The sequence below is a fragment of the Octopus sinensis genome, linkage group LG14, assembly GCF_006345805.1.
Source record: "Octopus sinensis linkage group LG14, ASM634580v1, whole genome shotgun sequence".
Classification (NCBI taxonomy): Eukaryota; Metazoa; Mollusca; class Cephalopoda; order Octopoda; family Octopodidae; genus Octopus; species Octopus sinensis.
The window spans coordinates 4,065,146-4,082,774 of NC_043010.1; the positions used below are offsets into that span (position 1 = coordinate 4,065,146).

At 36.4% G+C, this 17,629-nt stretch overlaps 1 protein-coding gene and 1 long non-coding RNA gene across 5 annotated transcripts in view; one reads left to right on the top strand and one right to left on the bottom strand.

The window, feature by feature from the left end:
• The window catches only part of LOC115218953 (putative protocadherin beta-18), a 106,104-nt gene that overhangs the window by 62,364 nt on the left and 26,111 nt on the right, over positions 1-17,629 (bottom strand). Inside the window, exon 1 of one of the 4 annotated variants that reach the window (XM_036509249.1) lies at positions 12,764-12,781. The exons of the other annotated variants lie outside the window; for them this stretch is intronic. The gene's annotated coding sequence lies outside the window, so the exon portion shown is untranslated. Of the gene's footprint in view, positions 1-12,763; positions 12,782-17,629 lie in introns of those variants that run through there. 4 annotated transcript variants of the gene reach the window in all.
• LOC118766067 overlaps positions 1-17,629 on the top strand; it is a 212,344-nt gene that overhangs the window by 47,974 nt on the left and 146,741 nt on the right. The gene's annotated exons all lie outside the window — the stretch shown is intronic.

Here is a 17,629-nt window from a genome sequence, read left to right on the forward strand (position 1 = left end):
ACGAAAAATTCTTCAAGATAGTGCCCCAGCATGGCATTAGTTTCATGACTGAAACCAGTAAAATATAAAAGACACACACACACACATAGACTTCTGAACTAGTAATACAATACGTCCCAATTATAAGATATTCAATGATAAACTATAGGGTCTTCAGGTGACCAAAGTACATATACTTATTTCATTATTATTGAGAGAGAGAGGAAGACAACCAAGGAATTGCAGAAAATTATGGGAATTGGGTCAGTTATGGCTGTTGTGAAGAACACTGAGATGGTTGGGTTATGTGTCTTGGAACTCTTTGAGTTTAAATCTGTAATTAATAGCATGTATTCCAGTATGAAATTTACACTAGAATATAGTCAAAAACAGCTCCCCATTTTTGACATCATGATTACAAAAAGAGATATGGACATTGAAAGTGACATCTACTTCGAATCAACAAACTCAAAACAATGTCTGCTATTTTCTTCCTGCCAACCAGAAATATACAAAAACAATTTATTTTTTTAACCTGGCAAGAATAATCTGCACAATCCAGAAACCCGTGCAAATGACTTAACTCCAATAGTCCAAAAGTGTAACCGACCTAATTGCAGAATCTGCATCAATACCTATTTCTTTATTACCCACAAGGGGCTAAACACAGAGGGGACAAACAAGGACAGACATAGGTATTAAGTTGATTACATCGACCCCAGTGCATAACTGGTACTTAATTTATCGACCCCGAAAGGATGAAAGGCAAAGTCAACCTCGGCGGAATTCGAACTCACAATGTAACGCAGACGAAATACTGCTAAGCATTTTGCCCAGCATGCTAACATTTCTGCCAGTTCGCCGCCATTGAGAGTTCGATATATCATTTACCATAAAAAATCATATTACTTGTTCATCAAAAATTCTGTTATCAAATGCAATGGTTATCATGAGGATTACATAGAATAAATGGAATTAACTTCGAAGCGCAAAATGATGGCCCACTATCAATAGATAAGACCCCAATACCAGAAAAATACCTGTGTGTAAACATTGGGTTCCTTGTCCAATCAAACAAACATTTCAAAAGACCATCATTTACATTGGTGTATTGGGAACACCTCTGTCTGATTCAGGTTAAATAAAGGGTTTATTAAGAAGATCAAGAAACTTCCTGAGAAAAATGAAAAGTGGAACGGCTATATGGAGGTAACTGCAGATTTACCTGGGTGCCAGGTTTTCTTTCCCATCCCAGTTACGAAAAAACCAGATATTTTGATGTGGTGTGAAAGAAAGAAAGTTGTAAATATAGTCGAGCTAACGGTTCCTCATGAAGATAATATGGACGCCGCTCGGGCTCGAAAATTGAACCGTTATGAAAACCTCCTCGAGGAATGTGAAGATGCAGGCTGGAAAGCAGAACATTTTCCTATCGAAGTCAGATGTAGATGGTTCATTGGACACAGTGTGAGACGACTGTTGTTATCACTAGGCCTAACTCATCATAAAGTCAATACCACCATGACTGATATCCAATCTACAGTGGAGAAGGCTAGCCACTGGATTTGGTTAAAAAGAGACGATGAGCGATGGCTAGAAGTATACTGAGTTCTTCATAACCAGCTGATCTAGCAAGCGGGGCCTCATATCAGTGAGGGGGGCCGGTGAGCATTGATGCCGTCGAGAGGTAGGCCCTGAAACGGCACGCATTCTCTCCTGATAACCCCATACACTTGCTAGCTTCTGGTATACGGAGCTTTTAACTGGTAGCACTTGCATGTGCAAATTGTTTGCAAGACATCACATATAAACCAAAATGAAATACCTTACAACAACACTATATAATGAGAAAACATATTATATTTGACTAATATAAACAATGAGAAGCAACAAAAGTGAGAAAATTAATCACAAGTTGAGGTAACAGGCCTTATCCTTGATATGAAACGCTATCTTCAAACAGTATAAAATTACATTTCTTTGACACTCCTTGCTCCTAGGATTGGCCAATTTGATTATGTTTTTTAGCTAAAACTGAACTCTTAGGAAAGACAGAAATAAAAATCAAGTGATTCTATGATACTATTAAGCGTTCAGTTGATTAAGACATCAGAAATATATGTGACATGTTAACCCTTTCGTTACCAACCCAGCCAAAACTGGCTCTGGCTCAGTAGTACAAATGTCTTGTTTTCATAAGTTTTGCATTAAAATATACCACCAAAACTTAGTCACAATTTATGTTCCTAACACCAGCTTAATGATAGCTAAGTTATTTTACTAAATTCTTTGTTATATTTAAAATAATTGAAAGAAACACATCTCAAAATAAATACAGTAACGAAAGGGTTAAGGGAGTGATCCAAATGGAATTCTAAACTTCTGTCAGACAAAATAAAATGATGTCCATAGACACCATGCACACCTCCTGGTAAATCTATTCCACTATGGCTTATTTATACATAGCTCACCATATTTTTGAGTAAATTATTTTAGTGCTCCTGTTACTTTCAAGCATCAAAATCTTTCTTTTAGCTTTGCTAATTTGATCTAGAGAAAATAACAATAATAGTTTTGGAACCAGCTTGGCTGGAAGATAAATAAATTCAAGTGAGTTGCTCAAATATACATCACAATATCTGTAGTTCAAGGAAAATTCTTGGCCTTTGAATCAATAGTCAATCACTATCCATGTAATGCTTACTCTTTGCTGTATATAAAAATGTCCATCTTCCCACCTAAGTTGTGCAATAAAATATTTCTGCATTCTTTCATAAACTAAAACCTTGCATCAATTTGGTTCTGTCTTCTTACCAATATACTTACAATGTATCTTTGACATGTTGAATCTTCAGAAATCTTTGCTTGTCATAAATATAGACCTCCATCTTTTGATGCACGAAATATTACTCACACAGAAAAGCAAGCATAATGGATAGCTGTGTGTGTGTGCACCTGTGTGTGCCTGTGTGTGTGCACATGTATGTGTGTATTTATAGATAAACCTATGCATACACATATACATGATATATACATGCATACATATAAATATATATATCATCATCATCATCATCATCATCATCATTTAACGTCCGCTTTCCATGCTAGCATGGGTTGGATGATTTGACTGAGGTCTGGCGAACCAGACTCCAATCTGATCTGGCAGAGTTTCTACAGCTGGATGCCCTTCCTAATGCCAACCACTCCGAGAGTGTAGTGGGTGCTTTTACGTGCATATATATATATATATATATATGTACGTAAAGATATATGTTTAACATATGTAAACATAGAAGTACCAACATAATATTAAGATGATGATAACAATGTTTGTGTGTGTTTATGTGTATGTATATGCGATCATCATTATCATCATCATCAGCCCATGTCTGCTTTCATGCAGGAAAGGGTTAAGCAGTTAAGCAGAACCAAATGGAGCAAAGGACCATGTCTTCCTCTAAAATCTATAGTATAATTTCTATAGCAGGATAGCCTCCCTAAAGCAATTAGGTTACAGAGGGTACTGGTTACTTTTTTCTTGGAAACCGCATGAGTGAGGTTGCTGTATAAATTGCAAGTATAAAATGCTTATTCAACTAACTGGGCACTGAGTAGAGAGGGAACTGGCTTAATGCTAAGTGTTAAGATATTAAAGTATGATACAGATTTGTTGCTGTAGAGGAAATACATAGCTATTCCGTATTATAAAAGGTTGGCTGAGAGTAATTGGTGTGGAGCTTGAAACAGAGATAAAGGTGGTGTTGATGAGATGTCGAAGCATACCTTCAACATAGAAGAAAGTGGAAAGAAGAAATTGTGGGACAAAGACTTAAGTAGGGCAGGTAAGTAAAGATAGCAAGTCAGTGGAGGGAGAGAGAGAGAGAGAGAGAGAGAGAGAGATGATAAGAGATAGGGGTAAAGGTAAAGGAAGTAAGCAACAATCAAGAGTGGAGGAGTGGCAAACAAGGGTGAGAGAGAGGCAAACAGGGGCTGCTCTTCTGTTCATGTTGAACCATACAACCCAAACTTGCAAGGAGAAAGAGACATTAAATGACTGTGGTGATGACAATGATGTAGTAGCAGCAGTAGTAGTAGTAGCAGCATCAGTGGCAGCAGCAGCAATTGTAGTAGTAGTAGTAGTAGTAGTAGTTGATAAAGTGAGCAGAACTGCTGATTTGTCTCTAACCAGACAGCAGCAGGTAACACTCAGCAGACTTAGAAGGGGTCATCACCCGGACCTCAAGTACTGGCTCTACAAGATTGACCAAGCCATAGACAGAACCTGCAGAAAGTGCGGAGTGGGAGAGGAGACGGTGGAGCATGTCATCTACGGCTGTCCACAGATCCATCGCCTGCCGCAAATACCAACCCCCACCCCCCCAGACGCTCTGGCCAGTGACCCTCTCCTTGTCCTTCGGATGTGGGAAAAGGGGACTTCCGCTCCCGACCTGCCAGACGTCTCCCAACCCACAGAACAGACGCAGTGAAATCACCCTTACCCGTCTTGTTGCTTAGCAACAGCAACAACAGTAGCAGTATTATTATTATTATTATTATTATTATTATTATTATTTTTATTATTATCATTAATATTATTATTATTATTGTTATTATTATTATTATTATTATTATTATTTTTATTATTATCATTAATATTATTATTATTACTATTATTATTATTATTGTTGTTATTATTATTATTATTATTATTATTATTATTATTATTAGTAGTAGTAGTAGTAGTAGTAGTAGTAGTAGTAGTTCTTGAAAAAAGGGTGGCTATGACAATATTCAATACAGTGTTGCTCAAAATGAGACCTATATTTACCTAGGTTTATTTTCAGTCGAGGGTGTGTTGTTGCTAAATTTGAATATTGTTTTAGCTTGCATACATTGCAAGAAGTTGTCTACAATATTAATTGAACTTTTATGCATTCGCATTCATGAACACAAATCCATGCACATTGGTAAAAGTGCTCATACTCATACAGACATACAACCCCCCACCTTCTCCATTCTTCTCATTGACATGTACATTCATGTACATATACAGTTTATTTTAATATAATTGAAATATTTCTCCTTTGGAATAATCACACTTGTATAGAATATCATATTTTTGGAGATATTTAATACATATTTATTTCTGCTACAATTTTTTTTTTTGTTAACTTTGTTGTTATTGCATTGTCTGTCTGTTTATGTAAAGTTTTGCAATTAGTCACAAATTTTAATTGGAGTTCATAATATATATATATACATATAATATACTCACTATTTCTTGTTCTCTTTCTCACTCATTAGTGAAGCATTTAACATCATTTGCAAGCTTGTATTTTTGCATTGTATAATATTCAAATATGTGGCAATAGACACATTGGACAGTTTCAAAAGAACACAACTAATATCAGATTTATTCTAAATTGCTGCAGTAACATTATAAATAACTATTACTTACAGCTGATAATAAAAAAAAAATACTAAGAATTGGTAGGTGTGAACACCTTTATAATACTATTGCATTCAAAATATTTTTAAAACTGTTCGTAAAAGCCAGACACCTGAAATAAAAAATATGAAGTAATGAATGGTAAACATAGAAGGCATATTCACTTGAAATATGTGTAGTGTACATGTTTACATGTGTATAAGTGAGCATATACATGTTTACATGTTTATAAGTGAGCATATACATATAGGAGCACTCCGTCGGTTACGACGATGAGGGTCCCAGCTGATACGATCAACGGAACAGCTTGCTCATGGAATTAACGTGCAAGTGGCTGAGAATTCCACAGACACGTGTACCCTTAATGTAGTTCTCGAGGAGATTCAGCGTGACACAGAGTGTGACAAGGCCGGCCCTTTGAAATACAGGTACTACAGAAACAGGAAGTAAGAGTGAGAGAAAGTTGTGGTGAAAGAGTACAGCAGGGATCACCACCATCCCCTGCAGGAGCCTTGTGAAGCTTTAGGTGTTTTCGCTCAATAAACACTTACAATGCCCGGTCTGGGAATCGAAACCGCGATCCTACAACCGCGAGTCCGCTGCCCTAACCACTGGGCCATTGTGCCTTCACTTGCATATACATACATTCCACACACACATACAATATGCTTGGAAGGCTACCCAGAAGTAGTTGATAGCTTTTGATTACTAAATGACCTAATTAGCTGCAGAAGTCAGCTTCCTGACAACAATAGAATCAAAAAATTGTGAAACTTTATGGAACTATTATTTATAGGCGCAGGAGTGGCTGTGTGGTAAGTAGCTCGCTAACCAGATACAGGGGAGGAAAGGATCTTTTGTCTTGCTAAGGAAAAACCAATGCAGAGTAGGGAGGACTCATCATCTTGATAAAGAAAGAACAAGCTCTCTAGTGTCACTTGGTATTAGGAAGAGGATCCTGATGTAGAAACCATATCAGAAAAGGAGGTGTGTTTCTTGACATGTCTAGAAGGGCAGTAATTCTAAATAAGAAATTAGTCACACTGGGATCACCCATCCAAGCCATGGATGGAAAGATGCTGTTGCTGCTGCTGATTATTGTTATTATCATCATCACCATCATTATTATTATTATCATTATTATTAATACTATTATTATTATTATTATTATTATTATTATATTATTATTATTATTATTGAGTGAGAGAGCAGTGCATGCCATCAAAGTGACACTGGGGTAAAATATACCAAGCCCAGTATACCCATCATGACTACCCTTTCTGATAAGGGTACATGCATCAGAACAATATGTGCGCGACATGGTGATCTCATATCAAGATAAACAGCACATGGTCTTGCAGGTGGGGCCCAGTTAGATTTTCTTCTGGTTGAGTAGCTCATCCTATTCAAAAGGTCCCCAAATAAGGTTTGTTTAAGGATGCTGAACGAAACACCCATGTTTCCAGAGGTGAGTTATTCATACCCCAAAGAATTTCTCTCAACACATAGCTATGATGCCTCCCCACTACGACTGCTCATGATCAGAGATGCAGATATCATCAACCACCAAGGGACATGCTCAGCTGACAAGTAAATCTATGGTATTGAGCAGAATATTTGCCGTAGCCGATCTTTTATACCAAGACAAAACAAGTTCATGATAGCACTTCCAATCAGTTAATATCAGAAGCCATGATAGCCAGTGCCTGGTGGTATTATAATTATTGTTGTTGTTGTTACCATTATTATTATTATTATTATTGTTATTATTATTATTATTATTATTATTTTTATTATTATTATTATTATTATTATTATTGTTAGTAGTAGTAGTAGTAGTAGTAGTATTTATTTTAGAGAAAGCATCCCATCATTTAGGAAAGTCAGCATTAAATAGCTTAAAATTGGTGCAAATTTATTTTCAATTAAGTTTATTCATATGTGTGCTTATACAGAATGATTTATTATGTGCTTTTAGCAACATTATACATTGTCATTAGACTTTTTTTTTTTCTTACTATAATATAGTTAGTTTAGTGCTATGAAAATCTACAACCATAAAATAATCATAATTTTAATTTGTGGTTATATTGCTGTTCAGGAAACAGCTTCTAAATAATTATTTAATGATTGTTTGGAGGAAAAAAGAATTTTACAATAATGTTACGCAAAAATAGGCCTCGAAACACAGTTATACAATTAGTGAGAAACAATAGGAGTAAGTTTTCGAAGATAGAATAAGAGTCAGGCAGTGTGAAGTTCAGACTTGCTGTATTCATTAATTATGAATTCCAATCAGATCCGCTTCAGCTGAACTTTGCAAAGTAATTGTTTGAATGAAGTATTTTGTAAGCATCATTTATTGTGGCCGTCCGCTTTCTTTTAAGGACATATTGTCTTTGATCTCGAAACTGTTATACATCTGATCTGTCTTTTGAAAAATCATAAAGAATTTATTATCGAAGGTTTAGTAACAAAGACTCTTGAACCTTACTGTGCTCCACTTTCCATGTCACTGCCAGGGTTCCTCTAAGCCAATACTAGTTTATATAACCGTCTTATAAAATATCAATGAATTCATTTGTATCAAATTCTTGAGTGGCTGTGTGGTAAGTAGCTTGTTTACCAACCACATGGTTCCGGGTTCAGTTCCACTGCATGGCACCTTGGGCAAGTGTCTTCTACTATAGCCTTGGGCCGACCAAAGCCTTGTGAGTGGATTTGGTAGATGGAAACTGAAAGAAGCCCGTCGTATATATGTATATATATATATATATATATATAATATATGTGCATGTGTATGTGTGTGTGTGTGTGTTTGTCCCCCTAGCATTGCTTGACAACCGATGTTGGTGTGTTTATGTCCCCGTCACTTAGCAGTTCGGCAAAAGAGACCGATAGAATAAGTACTGGGCTTACAAAGAATAAGTCCTGGGGTCGAGTTGCTCGATTAAAGGCAGTGCTCCAGCATGGCCGCAGTCAAATGACTGAAACAAGTAAAAGAGTAAAGAGAGTAACTAAAGATGCCCACGATGATGTTAAACCTCAAGTCAGACAAATCATGTATATTATGATCTAAGATATCACATCATTTGTATGTCTACAATCAGGAATTACTCACAGATTCATCTTCAGGTAGCTGTGCTAAGGGTACTACCGAACCAAGATCCAGGAGAACCATGGGTGCATGAATAGTATAACTTAGTTATATTGTAATGAGGGTTAATTATAATATCTTGGACCATAAGTACCTAAATACGGCATTAACTTCACTGTGCAACGTATCCTCCTTTATTGAAAGTTGTGGAATATAATTTTGGTGAAGGAACATGGCTTAGTGGTCAGGGTATTGCACTCATGATTGCAAGACATGGTTTCGATTCCTGGACTAGGCAGTGCTTTGTATTCTTGAGCGAAACACTTCATTTCACATTCCTCCAGTTCACTCAGCTGTGGAGGCGCAATGGCCCAGTGGTTAGGGCAGCGGACTCGCCGTCATAGGTTCGCGGTTTCGATTCCCAGACCGGGCGTTATGAGTGTTTATTGAGCGAAAACACCTAAAGCTCCATGAGGCTCCAGCAGGGGATGGTGGTGATCCCTGCTGTACTCTTTCACCACAACTTTCTCTCACTCTTACTTCCTGTATTTCAAGGGGCTGGCCTTGTCACTCTCTGTGTCATGCTGAATATCTCCGAGAACTACGTTAAGGGTACACGTGTCTGTGGAGTGCTCAGCCACTTACACGTTAATTTCACGAGCAGGCTGTTCCGTTGATTCGGATCAACCGGAACCCTCGTCGTCGTAACCGACGGAGTGCTTCCACAGTTCACTCAGCTGTAATTGAGTAACTCTGCAACGGACTGACATTCCATTTATGGGGCATGTTGTAATCTCAGTCAATTAATAAGCCATGAAAACTGGGTGACTGGTATTATAAGTCTTCAGACTCAAGTCAGTGAAGGGGTTGATGATAATGATGGCGATGTTGATGCAATTTGACTTCCATTTCAGGTTGAGCAACCATGTAGATTTTTCTTGTGTTGGTGCACCATTAGGCATGTTTAGCAACAATCTAATAAACCCATCAGAGGTGACACAACAGCCATTAAATTCATGCCTCTTAGCCAAGCCCATCACCTAAATAATTCTCTCAGTTGACAATTTCTTTCTATCTCTCTTGCTATAATCATTCAGCTGTAAAAAGACTTGCATTATCTGTATACACATTTCTAAATTTGCAAAAACCTACCCATTCATAATAGCATTGGAATATATGAAAAGCAGCAAAAATAAGATAATCTATGGTAAATTATTCATTCATTCATATATTACTAAATAGCAGACATTGATAATTTTGGCACTCAGCTTTAGTTTCATATAGATTGAGATTTATCAAAATCAAACTCTTCTCTTTCAGCAGTTTCTTTTTTTCTTTCTTTCTTTCCTCTTTTTTTTTTTTGTTTTCAACATCGCATTATAACTATGTGAAAATACTACTTTGCCATTCATTCAAGTTTATTCTATGAATTTCCTTATTCCGATATTTAACAATCATCAAGATCAAGTTTCATCAGAAATGTAGGTGGCAGTCTCCGCATTTTTCAAGGCAATCATTACATTAATTTCAATGAAGTCTAGTAGAAATTGAATTAAATAGTTCATTTATAAGCTATTACACACAAACACGCACACACACACACACACACTCTCTCTCTCTCTCTCTCTCTCTCTTTTTCTCTCAAACACATGCACACAAACTCAAATACACGCACACATACACACACACACACACACAAACACACACACACACATGCACACACACACACACACTCTCTCTCTTTCTCTCAAACACATACACACAAACTCAAATACCCGCACACATACACATGATTTATGAGAAATACTAATAATAATGATAATCTATTTCTTTCAATTGATATGAATTAAATATTGATTTGGGCGAAAAACAAAAAAAAAAGAAATAACAAAAGCAAAATTTCGTTTATTTCTTGGTTCTTTTACTATAAGAAATGGATAAACATTTGATACACATCTAAAACGTTTTAACATCTATAATTTGAAGTTGCACTGAAACAAACAGTAGAGAGCTAGAATAGACGTTTTCAAATACATATATCTATATCACTTTCGGTCTTTTTGCCAATTTAAGTTGTAGCTTTTATGATTCTACTAACTCTGTGAGGTTGGTTAAATCTGTACCAGTACCATTTGTTCATTCCTTTTAAGGTTCATTTTCCCCATATTTGCATAGACTGGACAGGAACTAGTTTGACTTAGGATTTTACATTTGGATATTCTTCCTCTTGCCAACCCTTACTCTTTACTTTTTTACTATGTTACTCGTTTCAGTCATTTGACTGCGGCCATGCTGGAGCACCGCCTTTTTTTAGTCGAGCAAATTGACCCCGGGACTTATTCTTTCGTAAGCCCAGTACTTATTCTATCGGTCTCTTTTGCCGAACCGCTAGTGACGGGAACGTAAACACACCAGCATCGGTTGTCAAGCAATGCTAGGGGGACAAACACAGACACACAAACACACATACATATATATATACATACATATATACGACAGGCTTCTTTCAGTTTCCATCTACCAAATCCACTCACAAGGCATTGGTCAGCCCGGGGCTATAGCAGAAGACACTTGCCCAAGATGCCATGCAGTGGGACTGAACCCGGAACCATGTGGTTGGTTAGCAAGCTACTTACCACACAGCCACACCTGCGCCTTATTTGTTTTTTTTTCAAGACCCACCCACCCCAACAGAATTGAGATCCTAAAACCAAAGTGCCATATATAAAGTATTGGCGTCGGTGCGGGCGCTACATAAAAATCACTGGTGCTGGTACCATGTACAAAGCACTGATGGGATGGTGCCACATAAAAAGCACTTGTGCCCTCTGTGGAGTGGTTGGCATGAGGAAGGGCATCCAACCAAAGAAGCTAAGCCAAAACAGACTACGGTGTATATATTTTAGCCGCCAGTGAAGAAGCCTCTATATAGTCACGTAATCTATTAGAAATAGGTGCCAAATCTTCCTCATATTACATTATACCATATAAAAGAAAGAAAGATACGTCAGACCATGTAATTGCTGATTTTTAAAAGACTGAATTGTTGCAGTGGGAATGCCTTTGATCATAGCTCTACTCAATCAGAACTTAGATGGGTGTCTAAACAACATCAGTATGCCTATGATCGAGCATGCCAATCTAAATAAGGCAGGAAACATTAATCTGGAAATTTCTAATGGTTCTGCTATAATGCACTGACACCTAGATTTATTTTGATGATGAACTTGAATATGATTTTTCTAAAAATCATTAAGACCCCTATACATGTTTTTTATTGACATCACTGACTGAAATTTTAATAAGACATTAAATGAAGCAAAATTTGTTTCAGGGAGAATTTATCCACAACAAAAAAATGTAATAAGTAATTATTTTGAAAGTGAATGCTAATTTTTTATGAAATAATTTTTTATGAAATAATTTTTTATCAGACTTTATTTAAAGATGCCTTGCCTTAAGGAACAAGAATACTTTCCAACGAATGTAATATAGAAATCTTTCTGAGAGTTCAGAAGCATCTCTATACTATGTTACTTAATGTGTTAGTAAAGGAAGTTGTGTGTGTATGTGTGTATGTTTGTATGTATGTATGTATGTATGTATGTATGTATGTGTGTATGTATCTATCTATCTATCATCATCATCATCATTGTTATTATCATTGTAATATCGTCTTTTCCATGCTCATATGAGTGAAACAGAATTTCTTTAAGTTTTCAAAAACCAAATCTACTCTCAAGGCTCTAGTTGGCCTACAGCCTTTGTAAAAGACACAAGCCCAAGGTGTCATGCAATGGGACTGAATCTGGAACCATGTGGTTGGAAGCGAACTTATTAAACAGCCATGCTTTATCCATATCTGTATCTAAAGTTCATCAGAGCTTGGTTTTCAGTGCCACCCCCACCCATGTATCATAGTCATTCAGACTACTGGGGTGAAGTTTTAGATTGAGTGCCTGTGGGAACTGCTTATATAGCTGAATCGGTAGCAGAAATAGAAAAGACATTCCAAGTGTGGCATCAAAAGACTTTGAAGTTATCTTAGCAAAGTCCAAATATCTAGTAAGAAGGGAAAAAGAACAGGACTCACCCTGCTTACGGGAAATAGCTTTACTTACTATGTTGGAGAGGTATAGGTAGAAGTTCCATATGGTGTACTCAAGTCTCCTAGTATAAGATGGTTTGCATGCAGAGATCTTTAAATGTGGAAGTCAAAATTTAATACACTGACTTACCTCCTTAATACAGAAGATTTGGGCGGATGAGATGGTTTTCGCAAGACTGGAAAGATGCTCCTATGTTTTTACTGTGTAATGGAAAAGATGACTGTGGAGGTATCAAAAGATATTGTTGCTTTCTGTTGCTTGTAAGCTCTTGTGTAGGGTTAAGCTTGACAGACTGCTTTCGTACATTGTTGATGACATGTCAGTGTGATTTCAGAAGAGGATAAAGTACGATTGGTATGACTTTCTCAGCTAGACATCTTTAAGAAAAGTGTATCTAAAAAAGTATGGATCTATTCCGAGTGTTTGTTGATCTGACAAAGGTGTTTTGACACAGAAAACAGAGAAGCTCTTTAGAAGTTACTGAGGAAAGTTGGTGTCCAAATAGATTTATGACAATTCTTTGTCAATTCCATAATAACAATGGGAGCTTGGGTGAATTTTGGTGGGAATGTAACTGATCCTGTTGTTGAGAATAAAGGTGTCAAATAAGGTAATATTCCAATGTCAACACTGTTTTCACTATGATGTTTATAATGGCTTTTAATGAGTAACAATATTGAATGTAGGTAAAGTTTTGCACATCCATGATACTTTTCAACATAAGACACTTCAGTCATCATCATCATCATCATAATTCTTAAGTGTCCACTTTTCTTGCTGGCATGGGTTGGAAGGTTTGACAGAAGCTGGCCAGGCAGAAGACTACACCAGACTTTGGTTTTATGGCTGGATGTCCTTCCTAACACCAGCCACCCTGCAGAGCGGACTGAGTACTTTTTACATAGGACAGTCACAAGTGAGGTCAGTTTTGGAATGGTTTTTACAGCTGGATACCCTTCCAGATGTCAACCACTTTACAGTGTAGATGCTTTTTACATGGCACCAGCACCGGCAAGGATACCAAGCAGCTTGCAAGACGAAGATCCTTTGAGAGGTTTCAAAAGTTGTGTTCTCATTGATGACTGAAATTTCTTTTCTCACACTCAAAAAAACATGCAACATATCATAGTACCTGTCTCCAATGCATGTTTTGTACTAGGCCTGATGATAAGTCTTAAAAAGACTGTTGTCTGATATCAGCCCATCCCAGGAGAGCCATACTTGAAACTAGATATCCAAGTGTATAACTAGAAGCTTCAAGACATAGCTAGGTTTGTGTATTTTGGCAGCACCCTTAGTATACCATGCACCCCTGACAATGAAATCTTGTTAAGAATCAGCAAAACCTATGTTGCTTTCAGAAAGTTGGAAAAGCATCTGTGGTCTCAGCATGGTATCTTTACTGATACCAAAGTCAAGATTTATGTAACATATGTGTTTTATGCCTGGGAAAAGTGGATGACCTACTGAAAGCACCTAAAACAACTGGGGGTATTTTCATTAGTAGTGTCTATCTTGGGCCTGAATTAGAAAATGTACATGAATGATGTTGAAGTCCTTAAAAGAAATTACTGTCGAAGTATTGAGTTGATCACTGTGCAGTATTGACTCTTATGGCTGGGTCATTTAGAATGGATGACTTGAGGACTCTGGAGCAACTCTTGTAAGCTGAAGTTTAAAGGTTGTATAAGAGCATTCTTGAAGAAAGCTAACATCTCGGAAAGGACTAGGAAGAAACCACAACTGATTGGACAAGATGGAGGAAACCAATATATGATAAAATTAAGGATTTTGAAATAACTCGAAGAAATCATAACAAGTTAAAAAGGAATGCTAGAAAGGGTGTGGATGTGATATTTCTGGGAAATGTGGGTGACCAGGGTGAGCTGACATGCGATGTATGTAGGAAAGTCTGCTTCAGCAGGGTGGGCCTGAAAAGTTGCACTTGTTCTGCTCATGCGTGAGACCAGTCAATTCTGAAATGCTTCAAGCAATGGCTTTACTTGAGAACAAGAAAGTAGCCATCATGTATAGATTAATGTATGTTTGCTGACACTGTAGTAATATTATTGGAAAACAACATTGTTATTAGGATATTATGTTGAACAGTCAATGATCTATATCTATAAACTGTATATATGTGTGTGTGTATTAAATACACACACATACACAAACATAAATCCATACACACACACACAGTTTACAGATACAGATCATTGACTGTTGAAAACAATATCCTAATAACAATGTTGTTTTCCAATAATATTACTACGGTGTCAGCAAACAACTTTGCATCTAAGGAACGTCTTTGTAGTTAGTCCCACTACAAAGATTCTGTCCACACTAATTACATGATACAATTAATAAGTTTATGTTTGATTGAAATGGATATAATAACAAGCTGTGTAACTTTGTAAATATTAGTTGTTGTGAGTCTAAGTAATATAGACTCTATGTTATAAAATTCACAGCTGATATATTACAAGTTAATAATTTAGAGGAACATTTAAACTGTATTTTGCATGACTTCATTACTTTTATTCTTTTCATAGTCATAAACCAGAAGTGATTGGCTGCTTGAAGATGAAGAATAATCACTATTATTCAAATTAGTTGTTTATGTATCCAAAATTATTTTGAATGTTTAAACTTATGTAAAAAATGCTTCTATTTATATGATCAGAATAGTAGTAAGTTGGTAGCTTGTGATATAGGTTAAGTTGAAGTTTCTTGTGATGAAATATATTGTAAATGATTGGTAAAGTAGATGAATCTTTACCTACATAATGAACCATTATTGTTATTGCAGTTTTCTGAAAATCTTTCTAGTTAGCTTTTTTTTTTTTACACTTTTACTCAGGAGGAAAAGTTGTTAGCCCTAACACTTGACAGAGCCTTTGAAACTACAGACACAACCTGAATGCTTGCAATAGACTGGATTCTGCTAGAGGTACCATTCGAGTGCGATCATTACCAACATCGCCTTACCGGCACCTGTGCTGGTGGCATGTGTAAAAAGATTCGAGCGAGGTCATTGTCAGTACCGCCTGACTGGCCCCCGTGCTGGTGGCACATAAAAAGCACCCACTACACTCTCGGAGTGGTTGGCATTAGGAAGGGCACCCAGCTGTAGAAACTCTGCCAAATCAAGATTGGAGCCTGATGCAGCTATTTGGTTCGCCAGCCTTCAGTCAGAATCGTCCAACCCATGCCAGCATGGAAAGTGGACGTTAAACGATGATGATGATGATGATGTACCAAGCTGCTTGGTGGAATTGTTAAACTGGATAACATATTAAGTCTACCACCCAAGCAAGCCATGAAAGGATTTCAATTCATACTGCAAAGAGGCAGAACAGGTAACTCAAGGCATCTAGTCTAACATTCATATAATTCCACTAATTGGATTGATACTTTTTTTCCTGACCTCAAAAAGGCAAAAGGGTGAATTGACCTTGGTGGGATTTTGACTCAGAATGCAGACAGCTGGAACAGATACCATGAGCCATTCTATCCAACATCCTAATAGCTCTGCAATTCAAATAGTTTAAAATATGATACTATTTTAACTTAATAATTTTTGTGAAAATTTTAGTTATTGAATTTCAAATAGTCTTGAAATGTATTGTGAGTTGTGACTTAATTCTGTCCATAGGTTTATGGTATGATTAATTTAACCAAAAGTGACTTGTGATATTATGTTGTTGCTATTCTGTTTTGGTAAGGAATAAGCACAGAATCTAGCTTCAGTATATTTCATTTAATATGTATGCTATAATTTTTATGACTGCAATGCCATATATGCAATAAAATCACTTAAGATTCCATCTGTGTTTGGTGCTTTTTCTGCATTCACCTTGCAGAAAGTATCCTATAATTTGGCTTTAGCTGTTGGCAGTCCATGGCAACAGCTCTTTCTCCATGACTTTCTTCAAATAATCTTTTAATAGATTCAGATTGTCATTGAAATCTGACTAGTTTTCCCATCAGGGTGTTTCCGTTTCGGTCATTTATAAATCCAGTTATTCTTGGTCACACATTTCCTGTTGCCTATACTGTATGTACTTAAAATTCATATAAAATTTGCTATCAACCTTCTGTGATGTTCTAGCTATTTTTGTTAGCCATGTTGTATTGTTGTTATACACCTTTATTGATTTTCTTCTTTCAGGAAAGGAAGGATATATTTAATTTTTTTTTCTTCTTTTTGTTTTATTTTTCTTTCAATCTTATGAATATGATGATATAAATTTCACCATTCAACCATTTCTTGGAAATATCCCCTTTTTCCCTTCTTCAGAAGATTTATTTTATTCTTCTTCCTCAAAGTCTTCTATCAGAATCTTTCATTTTTCTCTGCATCGTTATTATGATAATGCAGTTTAGCGAACCTATTCTCTACATTGAAACTTATTATGAGTTGATAAGGCTTAATACTGAAAGAGACCATATCATCATTATTATCAGCAGCATCAGTAGCATCAGCAGTAGTACTTGTAGTAGCAGTAGTAGTAGTAGTAGTAGTAGTAGTAGTAGTAGTAGTAGTAGTAGTAGCAGCAGCAGCAGTCTTAGTAGTACTAACAGCAGCAGTAGTAGATTTGGTATTGAAGCAGACGGACATCTCTGAAGATATTACTAAATTTTACTGAATGAAGATGCTTCTTTCTTTTCCAATTTTTAAAAAATTATTTTGTAAATAGAGGTCATCAAAATGTTTGGATGTCTAACCCAATTCATTGGGTAGATAAAAAATCTATCTTTCATTAAAAAATTAAAAAAAATTTTTTTTGTTAATTCTGTTTTTACAAAACTTTTCTTAGGTTTACAGGTTTTGAAACTGATTTCTTCTATCAAAAGGCCAGTAACAAGCACCGATATTGGGTTTATCCTCTGACGTAATGTTCTGGATTCAAATACCGCTGAGGTCCACTTTGCCTTTTCTCCTTTCGGATCAATAAATACTGGAGTCGATATAATGAACTTACCCACACCCTC